The sequence below is a fragment of the Chaetura pelagica genome, unplaced genomic scaffold (assembly GCF_000747805.2).
Source record: "Chaetura pelagica isolate M959 unplaced genomic scaffold, ChaPel_1.0 scaffold425, whole genome shotgun sequence".
NCBI lineage: Eukaryota > Metazoa > Chordata > Aves > Apodiformes > Apodidae > Chaetura > Chaetura pelagica.
The window spans coordinates 1,084,256-1,097,974 of NW_009953205.1; positions in this window are offsets into that span (position 1 = coordinate 1,084,256).

Below are 13,719 nucleotides of genomic sequence, written 5' to 3' on the forward strand. Positions count from 1 at the left end.
CCTCCTTGCACTTCCACCCACCTGCTCTGAGTCCTTCCTTTCTTCCCTGTTATACTCTGATGTCCTTACAACTTTCTTTCCTTCACACAGTAATCCAGTCATTCCCTAGACATCTTCTTTCACATGTACATCCATGATACATCCCTCCCTCCTGTTTCCACATATCTGTTCCACCTCTCTTTAAGTAAAGTTAGTAATTTAGAGTAGAAACTTGTGAGCAAAAATCCAAGTACCCAGCCAGTTGCTAGCAGCCCACTGATTTCAGTGGTGCAGGACAAGGCCTGAGTTCGATATGCAAACTTTACTTATGAAGGTTAAACTGGAGAGTGCTTGTTTGTGGAAACCACCTAAAATGCCTTCTTGGCCACTTACGCTTTAATAATATGCCAAGTTTGCATCAGTGGTCTCAAACTCACTATGCCTTCAGTTACTGGACCTCTGAGATACTAAGATTGTCCCAGCATATTGCTCTCCTCTCTAATTAGGAGCCACCTATTGTGTTGAATTTTTCTCTCTGAAAATTGCCACTGCAACCTTGCTATCAGCTCAGTATCTTGCCATTAGTCAGGAGGGCAAATGTGTGGTGTCCTTGACATGTCAGCTAGAATGTCTGGCCCCCGTTCTCTCCAGGGAGCAAGCCTATAAGCTCTGTAATGCATTTAACCTCCATCACCTCAGGGAGTAAGTCTCCACAAGCAGTTTGCTGCCGCCCTACCCCTGAGCTAACTCATTTACCTTATTTTTTCTTACAATTTTCAATAAATTACACTCCACCCTTCAAAAATTAATATGGTTAATATATGACTCGCTAAAGAGATGTTTATAATTCACATAACTCTATGTTATAGCTTTAATCTCATAACATAGAACATTAATAAACATGGCAAGGCTCTCCGAATTAATAGCCTAACGTGTTCACATATTTAGACATGCTTGTATTTGTATACTTCTCTTACCATATTACACAATACAGGCAGATTCTGATCTCCAAGTTGAAAGAAAAGGAAAAAAAATAAATAAGAGAAACTTAACATTGCAGGCCATCAAAAGAAATAAAATGCTTTGTTAAAATTACTAATTTATTTTGCAAAACACCAAACAGCTGGCTTTCACAATGCATCTACAGACAAGAATTTGATCCCAGTTTCTGTTTAGTTTTCATTTGAACAGGCTGATCTTTGAAGACAAGTGTATTCTTTCTGCAGTCCTCAAAGGTTTATTAAATTTGATAAAGGCCATATCCCTTGGTTCTTGATAGTTGGTTCAATAATGAATCCAGCTGCTCAAATGTGAATGTTTAAAGTAAGACCAACTGTTCAGGCAAAAGCAGAGGATGTGCAGGAGCCAGTGCTGGGCAAATACTTGGAAATTCCTTGAAACATTCATTCCCATTTTTATACTTACTAACTTTTCACCTCTTTTTTGTGTTTGCTTTACCAAATATTCAAAGAGCAAAACAGGAATGTTCATCCTAGCATACAGAATGATGAGGACCCATAGAAAACACATTCCAAGTTTGCAGACCCAAGAACTCATACCAGAAAATGTTATTATTCTTGACAGAATTTCTACATATAAACCAAAAAATATGAAGTGTCATGAGACTTTCCTTAATTTAGTTATGCCTGAGAGAAATGACAGTTGTTGCCATTTGGAAACCACAAGCTTGAAAATGAACGTGTTTAAAAGCAAAACAAAACCAAATATTAAAACGCCAGCCCAATAATCTTAAAAGTTCCCTGAATTATTCCAAGCATCAAATAATTAGGAATGCAAAAGCCTGTGATTCTGGACAATGGAAACCACAGTCCTACCACAATTCAGGCCTCATCTCCTTTATTGAACCCAATCCTGGAGTCCCAACTGTGTGCTGGTGGTTGTGTCCATGTGCACGAATCCCTTGGCAGTACTGAACCCACATCTCAAACTTTTGGTGCCAAGTAGGTCAAGTTCTTACTGTGCAGCACTCCACACATTTCTCAGAGGCATCACCAGCTGGGAAACTAATTTTGGTCACAGAAGAAACAGAAATATTTTCCAGGTCTACCTGTGCAAAGATCACATTTTTAGAACAAAAAGTAGTAGTAATATTTCATTATTTTTCACTGCATCTTCCTGGATTTTTTTTTTTGTTTAACTCTGCTAAAAAGTTGCAAGCCCTGTAGCCAAGTAAATTGACATGAGAATCTCAATGATCATTTAAACAAAGGAGTTTCTGTTATGGCTCACAGTGGTGGAGAAAAGCCTGAAACTTAAAAGCTCCAGAGTCAGAACACATACAAAAAAGAATCTCAGCTTTAATCTTTGGGAAATTTATAACCAAATTCTTCATTCTTTTTGTGTGTGCATGGGGGTAGGAGTCCTAGTTATGACTTTTGTATGCTGTCACTAGCAATACTAATGTAAATTTTTAACTAAACTCTGTGCAATTTATTAATTAAATCAGCTCCACCCAATTTACACAATACTGTATATTAAGTGCTGGCTGACTTGGAAACATCAGTAAATGAATAAACTAGATTTGAAAAAGAGGTGATGTGCTCTGAGGACATTATTGACAGTCCTAGGATAAGGATCTGCATCAGATCTTACTTTAAAGCAGGGCCTCAGGAGGGAGGGTTTAGTCAGAAGTTGAAACTCATCCTGTTTCATCATATAGATTAGTCCAGAGCACAGGATTCTGTTCCAGCCACTGTGAGAGAGTATTAGCTATATAACCTGCTAAAGGGAAACATCCACACGTATCTGGAAGTAACTGTGTTCATGCTCTTCACTAGCTATAGAGATCTTCTTGGGACATTCTCGCACCACACATTCGCTATCTTAGTGCAGACCACAATCTTGCAGGTGATAATGGATTGATTCTTCCACATGCAAATTACAAAGGTGAGAGTGTAACTCCGCTTCAGCCCAAAGGAGCCTCTATCAGCATACAGGGAAGGCTGGGCGTCTTCCCCAAGAACAAAGGGATGAACTAGAGATTTGGAAATACTGGTAAAAAAAATAAGTGTGAAAAGTGAATGTGTTTAGGGATTAATATCACTTTGCAGTGAAGTGTGAACGTCTCTGCCGGCAGTGACAGCAGGTGACCTAGATGTATTTGTCATTCACAGGATGGCAAGCAAGCTTGGTGATGTGGCTACAAGGAAGTGAATCACAATCCTACAACACAAGTCAAGGCATGTCAGCCCCAGGAAGATGGGGCAATTTGCTGGATCCACGCAGGGTAAGGATCCTCTCACCTAAAGTATCAGAATTAAGACAAATTCAAACTGAAACAGGCACAGAAGAAGAAAAGTAGGAAGTTCAGGGGCATGAAGAATATATTCTAGGGCAGGACGCTAAAAGCACACAGTTTGCTCAACTAGGAAAAGGCAGCAGTTGTCTACTTTTGTGAATATGTATATTTAGTAAATATTTACTGAATGCTGCATGCAAACACCCAAAGTATAGAGAAATTACTCTTCACTGTCAGAGGAGAAAGGGGAGCAAATCATCTGGGGTTGGGAAAGCAGAGAATGATAATTTCCTAGAACAGCCAAGAGGAATGGCACAGGCCATAGAATCACAGGGTCATAATTGAAAAAAAAGAATTGTGTGATGTAGATGTTCAAAGTTGGATGAAGTAGGTTGCTTCCAAACCCCAGTAGTCATTCCAGGACTACGAGAACCCCATAGCCAGCCAGGAAAGACTGGAATATTGAGATGAACTGAAATGGAGCTTGTAGGTCTGGCTTGGAAAGGGGGATCAAGGCAAGAGAAAGAACTGGTGAATAAAAGCTTTTTCTCTCTCACAGGCTGATGGGTTCAGTCTTGTAACCCCCAAAGCAACAGCACCAAGACATTCAGGAATAACATCATTTTAGAGTGTCAGAGCTCTGACATCTTCCAGTTTTAATGTCCCTACTGAGGTAAGGCAAATATTCTAACTATCCACTTTCATTTTAAAATAAAAGAAAAAGACCCACTCAAATTCTGAAATGGCCAGTAAATGAACCCTACGTTCCAAATTTTCTTTTTGCAGCTGCTATGATGCGTAAGAATGTGAAGAGCTATTAAGCTAGTTTACACCACCAGGCAAAAGGGATTTTCTGCTTAATAAGGAAATATCTAGTAACTGGTCATAAGGCAAATTACATTAACAAGTGGGCCATTTGGCTCCATATGAATGGATCATAACCCAGATGGTTTGATCTGCATCAGCTTTTGCTCTTTAAGAGATTTTCATTTCAGAAGTGAGTCAGTGCTAAAATTACAAACTAAGGATGAAAGAACACATTGGGAGTAAATTTTAGTCCAGTCAGCTACAGAAATGAAGAATCTTTTTACACTTTATGCACAGCTTTGGGAAGTTTCAGGATATCCCGGTTCAATTTCCCTAGTGTTCCCTTGGAACATTCCTTGGACATTGTGGACAAAAGTAGGTCTAATTCTCAGCATACAAAATCCCTACAGTCAAGACTGAGGGTACAGAATGGCAATTCTCTAGAGTAAAAGCAATATAGAAGATAAGAATTGAGAAAGCAGGAGTTTTCCATGTGGAATTACTTAGCTGGTGACAGCCAGCATCCAGTGGAAAAAAAGATCCAACATAATTTTGTTTGGATAAAAAAATATATTTCATCTTTACTGGTAAATGCCACTGGAAAGTAGAGGGAAACATATTTCCATGTGGCATGCTAGTCACCTGAACTCTTCCCTGCCAGCTCTGTTCAGCCTGCATAGTATAAGCCACAACTGTTTAATTATGGTGTGTTCTGCCAAAGGTGCAGCCAAGGGTGTTTATAAGGAAACAGACACTAGGCCAAATTTCATTTGCAGATCAGACACGCCTGCTAGCAAACAAAGCCAAGGTTTTAGGTGCAGATGAGATCAGTAGTTCTGTCCTCCAGGGAAGGCAGCTGCACCTCAAAAATTAATGAGTAATTTTCAAATTGATGTTGTGAGGTAAACTAGTTATTTTCATGATTAAGTGCTTTAACAAGCATTTGGGAAATGGCAGATTCTCATTGGACAATCAGTTCTGAGGTGCAACTGGAGAAGATACAATGCAAACCTGAGGTTATATCAAATCTGTTTAACCACTGCATGAATACCATTGGAAAGGACAACTCTTTGCAGTGCAGGGAAATAACATTCTATATTATAAAGGCACTGGAATCCAGGCCAGGGAGTTTTCCTGGCCATAGTAAATAATTTTGGTTCCTTGTTATATAGTCAACTTTTAAATTACCAATCTTGCTAACAATTATTAGTTATTTTCCTTTACTGGAGGACTCAGAGGACACCCAAGACTGGCCTTGATACTAACCACAGGGTCAGCAAGTCCAGGCTAGCCTGTTCCTCATCTCCCAGCCTACCTTCAAGACAGTCTCCTCTTTTCCTTCCCTCTGTGATGGGGCCATCCCTGCCAAACTCTCCTAAGCAAAAGTCTTCCAGAGCCCCCTGCCAGGCTATGTTTTTCCTTGCAATGCATTGCAAATGCCAGCACAGAGGACCAGTAAAATGCAACATCTCTTCTGGGAACAGAGGTGGTACACATGGACTTGAACTGAACTCACACCATGCTGTTGGAGTTTAGGTAAGATTGTATTCCTTGCCCAGCCTTACTGTGCACTACCAGATAGTCAGGGCTTACATACGAGCTGATCCTGTAATCCTAACATAAAGTTCCCTTTGAGACCAGAGGGAACTTTGCCTGCAAAAAAAAGCCATGTTTTGCCTAGAGATAGACGATATTAACTGACTTCTAACAGTTTTCACAAACCAGTAGCTTTTACAAACAAAGTAGCTTAAATCACTAACCTCTTGCAGCTACTGTGAGGAGCTTTATACATTGCATCCCACAACATGTTTGTTACACAGATCCAAGACAGACATACAATGTCCTGCTGCATTTCCTGCAGGCAGAGATGGAACAGTGCCTCCATGCTGGAAACCAGCTGAAGTTAATCTCCTCCTCCACTGGAGAAAATACTAGCTTTGTGGTTACTGCTTCCTGGACTGTTTGTAACAGGAAAGGTTTTGATGTGTCTTGTTTGGATTTTCTTTTGGGTTTTCTGTTCATATATATATATATATGTGTGTGTGTGTGTATATAGATATCTCAAATAAAACACAAAGTTTAAACTGACCTGATTTGGAGCAGACCTGAAGTTTCATGTTAAAAAGCCCAAAACAAACAACAAAAAACACACACAGAAAATAGATACAGCCCTGGCAGACAAAAATGAGAGACTGGCTACCCCTGTTACGCTGAAGACATCCACTTTTATTACATCACATATGATACAAGTCCTAGCTGTCAAAATCCTCTGGAGCACCTAAACAGATAATAAACAATCAGTGAAAGACTTATGGCTACATGCTTTTCATAGTATTGGAAATCACCTGGGAACAATATTTTAATGGAAAATACAGCTTGATGGAGACAAGCTTTATAGATTTACTAAGAAGCTGCAGCACAAATCACATAGAGGGTTTAGCTTTCCAAAATTATATGGAAGTGCTAGGAAATAGCACCAAAAAAATAAAATAAAATAAGAAGACAAAGAAGGGCAAGCAAAGAGAAAAGAAATGACCTTCTAATGATTTATGCTGTAGAGAAGGAATATGCCTACTTGTGATCCTGTTACCCTTACTGCTCTTTGTGATTGTTATTCTTCCCCTAAGAGAAGCGGTCATGTTACATACTGACAGAAAGTTACACCTCTGCAATGTGATTTGTCCACTTAAAACAACATTTATCATGTTGCCAGTTTATAAATCATTTAGGCCAACTAGATTAAGGCTATAGGAAGCCAGCACCCCTAACTGATCCTCATGCCAGATAATTCACAGACCTGCATTTGTTTACACTAAACCTTATCAGCCAAAATAGTGGAGTCCGGTGCCAGCTGAACTCTGGTTCCTTCATCTGAGTGAGAATACGGGACGAGGTGCAGTTTTAACACATCCAGAGACAGACTCCTGCTTTAAATGAAAATGTACCTACATCAGTCCACACCATGCCGATGCCCAGAAGCCTTCATTAACATGGACAGCTCTTCCTCTACACTTCACATGGCTCTATACAGAAATAGGAGACAAGCTGAAGAGGCTGAAGGTTAGCTCACATATTTTATCTATTTTGTAAATGAGTGTCCTGGTTTGAGCCAGGATGAAGCCAATTTTCCTTTTACTGATTTTTTTTTTTTCCTTCAGTAAGCTTTCTTTTAACTAGCAATGGATATGGAAAATGTCCATTTTTAACCTATGAAAATATGAGTCCCCCTTGTCAAATACACACAAACCTCACTGCTCTCTTTGCTCTGTGTTTGGCATCAATTCCAGGAAAGCTGAAATTGTCAAACTTGAAAATGGCCTTTTGTTCAATTAAAACTGTTCAGACGTTAAGAGGAGGCTGAAATACCAGCTCTGATACAGGATACAGCCTGCAGCCCTGTATACAGTTACTGATAGGCAGTGGGTGCCAGGCACCCACTCACAGGATGCCTCACAGACATGCCATGGGATAGCTTGTACACAGAATGCAGCCCCCAAAGAAAAGACAGGATTTTAATTTAAGCCCAGACTTCTTATAGTGCTAGGAGATTTTTTTAAAAAGCTAAGCATTAAAAAAGGACTAGCCTTGGATCCAGAGGATTTCAAACTAACTGAGAAGCAATTAATAACCTTAGGTCTGATGAACTTTACGTATGAGACCTAGCACAAGGGAAGAGGAATTACATGGAAAACTTTGGTCATCTCATGATCATCCTTTTTGGTCATCTTTGGTCATCCTTTGCCTTAGAGGTGATTGTCTGAAATCCAAAAGTCTGTGTAAAACACCAGTTAACTAACATTTTTCCACAGAATCTTGTAATCTGAAGCTCTTAAATGTTTTGTAATTGTTGCTGTTTTTAAAATAGCAAACCCTTGGAAAGTGAATTATTCTTAATCCAAACTACAGATTACAAACTACAGGAACAATATCACACTGTTCACCTGAGAAGATACAGGATGCAGATTTAGCACACCAGGCTCAGATACTCCACACACTCTCCACACAGCATCACACGCCCCACTTTTGTTTCAATGATAGGCACATGGACCAAGGGATCAGATTAAGACTTAAGAGTGGGTGTTTCAGTGATGCTCATGCATAGCTGCCTTTGTCAGATCATCCTGGCACACAAAGGCAGCTATGTCTAGTTACCTTCACAAAAGAGACCTGTGCTGTTTTCAGTCATGAACATTGCTCTTCCTTTTCTACCTAATTGATTTTAATTCCTCTGTTACTTTGCTGTCTGTCCTCCTTTTGACCTCCTGCAGAATCTACTAAATCCCAGGGATGGAATCCAGTCCTGTGCTCTTCTTGACAACACCTTCTAAATGTTTTATAAAATTAAAGGCAATATGGATTTTAGGATGGATGGATGCCTAGTCACCATGTACTGCTGATGATGGACTCTTGAAGAAAACTTCTGGCAGAATGAACTCAAGAAGACAGGCCAGGACCTGATCTGACATGAATGGAAACCCATTTCTGGGGATGAATGTACATCTGATACCTGAAAGGAGATACTGAGATGAGGATACAGACACAAGTACAGCTCCTCTCTTACCGTGACCCTGAGCACTCACAAACCAAGCCACACCAACAGCAGCCACCAGACACCAACTCCCCCAAAATCTGATTTTGAAATATGAAATATACAGATTTAGAGATTCAGGGCCTTTGTCTGTCATTATGATCCTTTGATTTTACAGAATAGGAAGCCACTCTACTTCTATAGGCCATAAAAATACAAGATGAAGAACAAGCCCCTGAGCAATGTTTGACAAAACTGCTTCAGAGAGGGGGAGAAGCCCTTTCTGGGGAAGACTTTCTGGGAAGATGGACCAAAAAAAACACCTGCTAAACAAGGTTGTAAAAATGTTAGTGCTTAAGCAATAAATTAAGGGATCCACAGCTTCTGTGTCACTCCATAGGAAACAGCCTGCAGTTTTTTTATAATGTAAATGAAAAAAACTCAGTTCTAATAAGTTCCATACCAAAAGCAAAAACTTTTAAATTCAGAAACCTTTGGATGTAATACATCATTAAAGATGCTTTTGAGCACTGAAGATTTAATGGCACTGTTGACCAGAGCTAGAGCACACAGTAATTTCCACGATGGGAACTCCATTCTCTCTACTGACCTTCACCATTGCTCTCCTTCAGCATAAGATACTTTTTCGTTTTCCATACCCAGAACATTGTACGGAGTCAGTGTCTCTGATCCAATGTGCCACAGCCCAGTGGGGCTGCCCTTTCATGGTAGGTAGATAATAAAGTGGAATAATCTGTACAAATCTGGAAACTTGGCTCCACCTTTGAAGTACATAATAGGGGTTACAGAAGTCTTTAAAAATATAAATGAGATTAAAGAGACAGGGAAAAAATTATCACAACAAGAGCATAATGGAATCACTTTTTAATATTTTTTTAGGGGAAAACACTGGATTTCTTTTCAAATTTAATCATACAATAAATTCACTAAATAGATGATGCTTAACATTAATCTAAATTCAGCATAACTCCACTGACTTAATTTACACTTCTCTGTACTCATACCAGCTGTGAACAGAACTGAATCCAGGAGTTCAGCAGTTCACATTAATTGCAAAGAAATGCCAACATGAACCAACTGCCAAATGCTTGATCTGCAGGTCTAAGTTTTTCTACCCTCCTGCAGCTCTTCACCATATTCTTACTGAGCTTTTTCTTTCATTCAGGAGGTGTTTCTGAACACTGAATCCTGAAGAATTACAAAACCTGCCTCTTCTAATACTCAATCCAGGACTTGGCCCTGGGTTGAAGGACACCCCTCATGAGAACAACCAATGTTAGAACAAAAATAGATGACTAGCAGAAAATACAAATACAAGCGAAAGGGGGAGGCACCACTCTCCCACCATGACTGCTCTGGACCTGGCACAGGTGTGAACCTGCCCTCCTGCGACCATATCTGTAGGCAACCTGGGCCCTCAGTCTGTGGCTGGAAGCAGACACAGGTCACTTGTCACAGTGAACCTAAAAAACAGAGGTTTGTTCTGCTCTACTCCAAGCAGGTCAGTGATCCAGGAAAATGGATGCTAAAATCAAGTGACTTCTAATCAGGTCCGCTGGAGAAAGAAGTGGTGCATCAACAGATCAACAGCAAGGACAGAAAGATGAACCATGACCAGCAGAAGACAAGAGCTTGTGTAAGGGAGCAAAACTTTTCACCAAGGATCTCTGCATTTGTAACTGAATCCAGTAACTTGAATTTTGACTTATCAGGTAATAGGTAAAAATTTATTGAGAAACCTTTTCCATGTGCAATAATTTCCCAACAAAAATAAGTAGAACCCTATTAATTCAGAGGTTTGGTGGTGGTTTTGTTGTTGTTCTTGTTTTTGGTTTTTTTGGTGTTGTTTTGTGGGGGGGGGTTTAAGTATTGGTAAAGCTATAGGGAATATACATCTACACAGAAACACACAATATGGAAATATCCTGCTTGGGAATGGCCGTTATTAGGTTCCCTCGCAGGTCTTTGTCATTTCCAATTGCAATGCTTTTAAGAGCTTGGCACTGAAATGCTGTACAAAGTGACACCAGCTTTTTTCACTCATAACTGAGCTAGAAAAAGTATTTTGCAACAGAATAAAAATTAAACAAACTTCATAGAATAAGAAAAAGGTTTTACTTTGTTTCATCTTATTTAACTGGAAGTCACTGCTGTGTGGTGTAATAACAGACAAGCCTTCTCAGGTGATGGGAGGAATGAAAAATGTGAACAGTTAAAAACTCCTGATCATTGAGGAGATATTTGAGACACAGAGCTCAATTAACTGCTGTCCGAGAGACAGAGAAGGATATCGTTCCTTTTTGCCACTGTGTTTCAGCGGAGCAAAGATACACAGAAAATGCCAATCTTGCATCTGGATCTGAATTTCAACAGCTAAAGCTGGGCAGGGGTTGACATTTAATTTGTCAAGATTTTTTTTGTAATTGGTTAATACTAATACCCACTGTAATCCTCAGGCTGCCTTAACTGAATTTCCCAGAATACCACACCTCACAGCTTAAAACTACAGCAACTACTGTTTCTTTGCCAAAACAAACACACAGCAAAAATATCATTGTCTAATACCAATTCATAACCACATCCCACCTATACATCTCCACAGCAAACACGTGAAATTTGGCGTAACATTTGCAGGATCAAGGTGCACCCAATCAGATACTATTTGTTATGGCAAAAAGACATGGATAAAATCCTCCTAAGCTTGCTGTCTTGTGAGGTTGGGAGGGAGTGAATCACTGATTACTCAGACCAAAATTCACTTGGGTCTTTCCAGTCAGTGCCTGGACCTAACACATGTGCCTGAAAATCTGCCAGACTGGAAACACCAGTAGCAGATCCTGTTACAACCAAATGTAAAAGCAGGAAGGCTTAGCAAAATTCAGATCTCAATTCAAACCTTTCTATCAAATCCTGAATTCTAGGTCTGAGCTTTTGAGTTGGATGCATGTCTACTCCAAAAAGATCAGCTTGAGATGGAAGTTAATGCTTTCCCCTCTTTATCATAGAAGATGATGAAGTATGTTTCATGCCTCTGAGGGACAATTTGTATCAGTGGAAGCTGTTACAACTGTCACCTTAGCAGGACTTTTTTCTTTCCCTAAGACTTACAATACTGCTCATCAGCCTTTGGTGAGCATCTCAGAATTCTGAAGTGCAGAGAGAGAAGAACTGGAAGTTGGCTGAGATTCAGGGGAGAAGTTTTAAGAGGTGTCTCCCATTCGGTTGCTATGCAGAAGAGACCAGTCACACACAACAGGCTTGAAATGTGTCCTTTTTTTAAAAAACAATTGCTTGAACAACCTGAATGTAAATGGGAATAAAAAGCTCTCCTGCAAGTTAAAACTCTCCTTCTAACCTCTTCAATTTGACCTCCCTAAATGTCAAAATGTTCTACATGTTTTAGGCCTCTTGGAGATCTGAGAGCTGACCATGGACCATGGATCAGCCAGAGGGCAGAAACAAGTCACACAGAAGAGCAAAACCTCTTGTAATAATTTGAATTCAGCCTAAACGTAAACTGCAATGCAGATTTCCAGTAGGGGAAAAAGTACCCAAAGAACTGATTAAATATTAAATTCTCTAACAAATTAGCACTCTCTACTTCCCACCAAGTCAGAAAAGGATGCATGTTTTGACCTTCCCAAAGATCAGGATTGCTCATTTTGAGGGGAATAGTTGGTTCATAAAAAGACTAATCATTGCCAAAATTTTAAAATGTCTGGAGAGCAGGTTTCTAGCCCAAACTCAACTTTTACCTTAACTTCGCAAAGCAAGTAACATATTTAAATGCTTTACTGAAAAACAACCTCTGAAATGTACAGTGTGATTGTTATGTCTGATAAACTACCAGTGATAAGAGACTGACCAAGCATCTTCAATTCACCTCAGAAGCGAAACAAACATTTTCTGACTTAGACATCTCTTCTGCTTCAGCCTTTGTAGAACAGCCTTTCTAACAGAGCTTTAAAACGTTTTCTGCATACAACTCTTACAAATGTCTCTAAAATAGCCATTCACAGTTGTCTGTGTCTGATCTCCACAAAATCTACTAAGATAAAAATCAGTTAAAACACTAGATAAGTGTATAGTTAAATGAATTAGAATATTCTTATTAGTTTCTGTTCTCAATGACAATTCAGTTAGTACCCAAGTTCACAATTTTTTGTTCATCAACCCCAAATTACATGATCTTGAGCCAGCTAGGAATCAATGTACACATTTTTTTCCCCTAAGGATTTGTACCCCTGTTATGAGGTTATGGCAAGAGAAAGAACCAAGATCATTAGGAGGGCTAAAACAAGAATATTGAACAAGAAAGCCCTCTAACATTAATTTTACTCATAGTAAAAAGTACAGTCATACCCTCTCTGAAGTTAGAGGCACACATATATAATCTGGGACGTCTTCCAGATTTCTTTTTAAGGAAATTAAGTTCTCAACACTGGCTGCATTAAGAAGGGTATTTTTGGTTTTCCACAATGCCAGCAGCAGTGCTGAGTAGGGCCTTAAATACATACTTGGAGGTTGTGCAGTATGTAGCTCTGTCCTTGTAGAGCTAAAAAAGCTGTCATCACCATACCCAGTACACTGTGCATCCAAGCTTCCCAACAACTGTGCTACATCACATTTGTGCGTTACTCTGCAACAAAACCCATCCCAGAGCTGGCTGCTCATAGCACAACTCTAATCTGGGATGTGAGCTTGCAAAAAACCACCCAATTTTTTAAAAAGAAACTACTGTCAGCTGTTTTGTCTGTGAAAATCATCTTCAAAATCCCCATTTATTACATGAAGATATGTTCACTGATAACTACTACACCTACAGAATCTCCAGTATTTCCCAATACTCCTTCTCCCTGTAGCAGAAGTATTTAGTCTATGTGCTAATGCCACAGTCCAAAATTGTTTTGCCTCCCTCAAGTTTCAAAATTCTCATTAGTTCTTCTGTTGAGTGCCCAGTCCTCCAGCGTTCCCTACCATCACTGCTATGAGATATTTCCACAAACTGAGAACAAATATATTAAAAAAATAAATACATTATTTAAAAAAAAATCCATGGGATTGTACCAAACAAATTAAGAGCAACTCGAAATCTCGTTACCATATTTGTACCCTTGCTATGTGA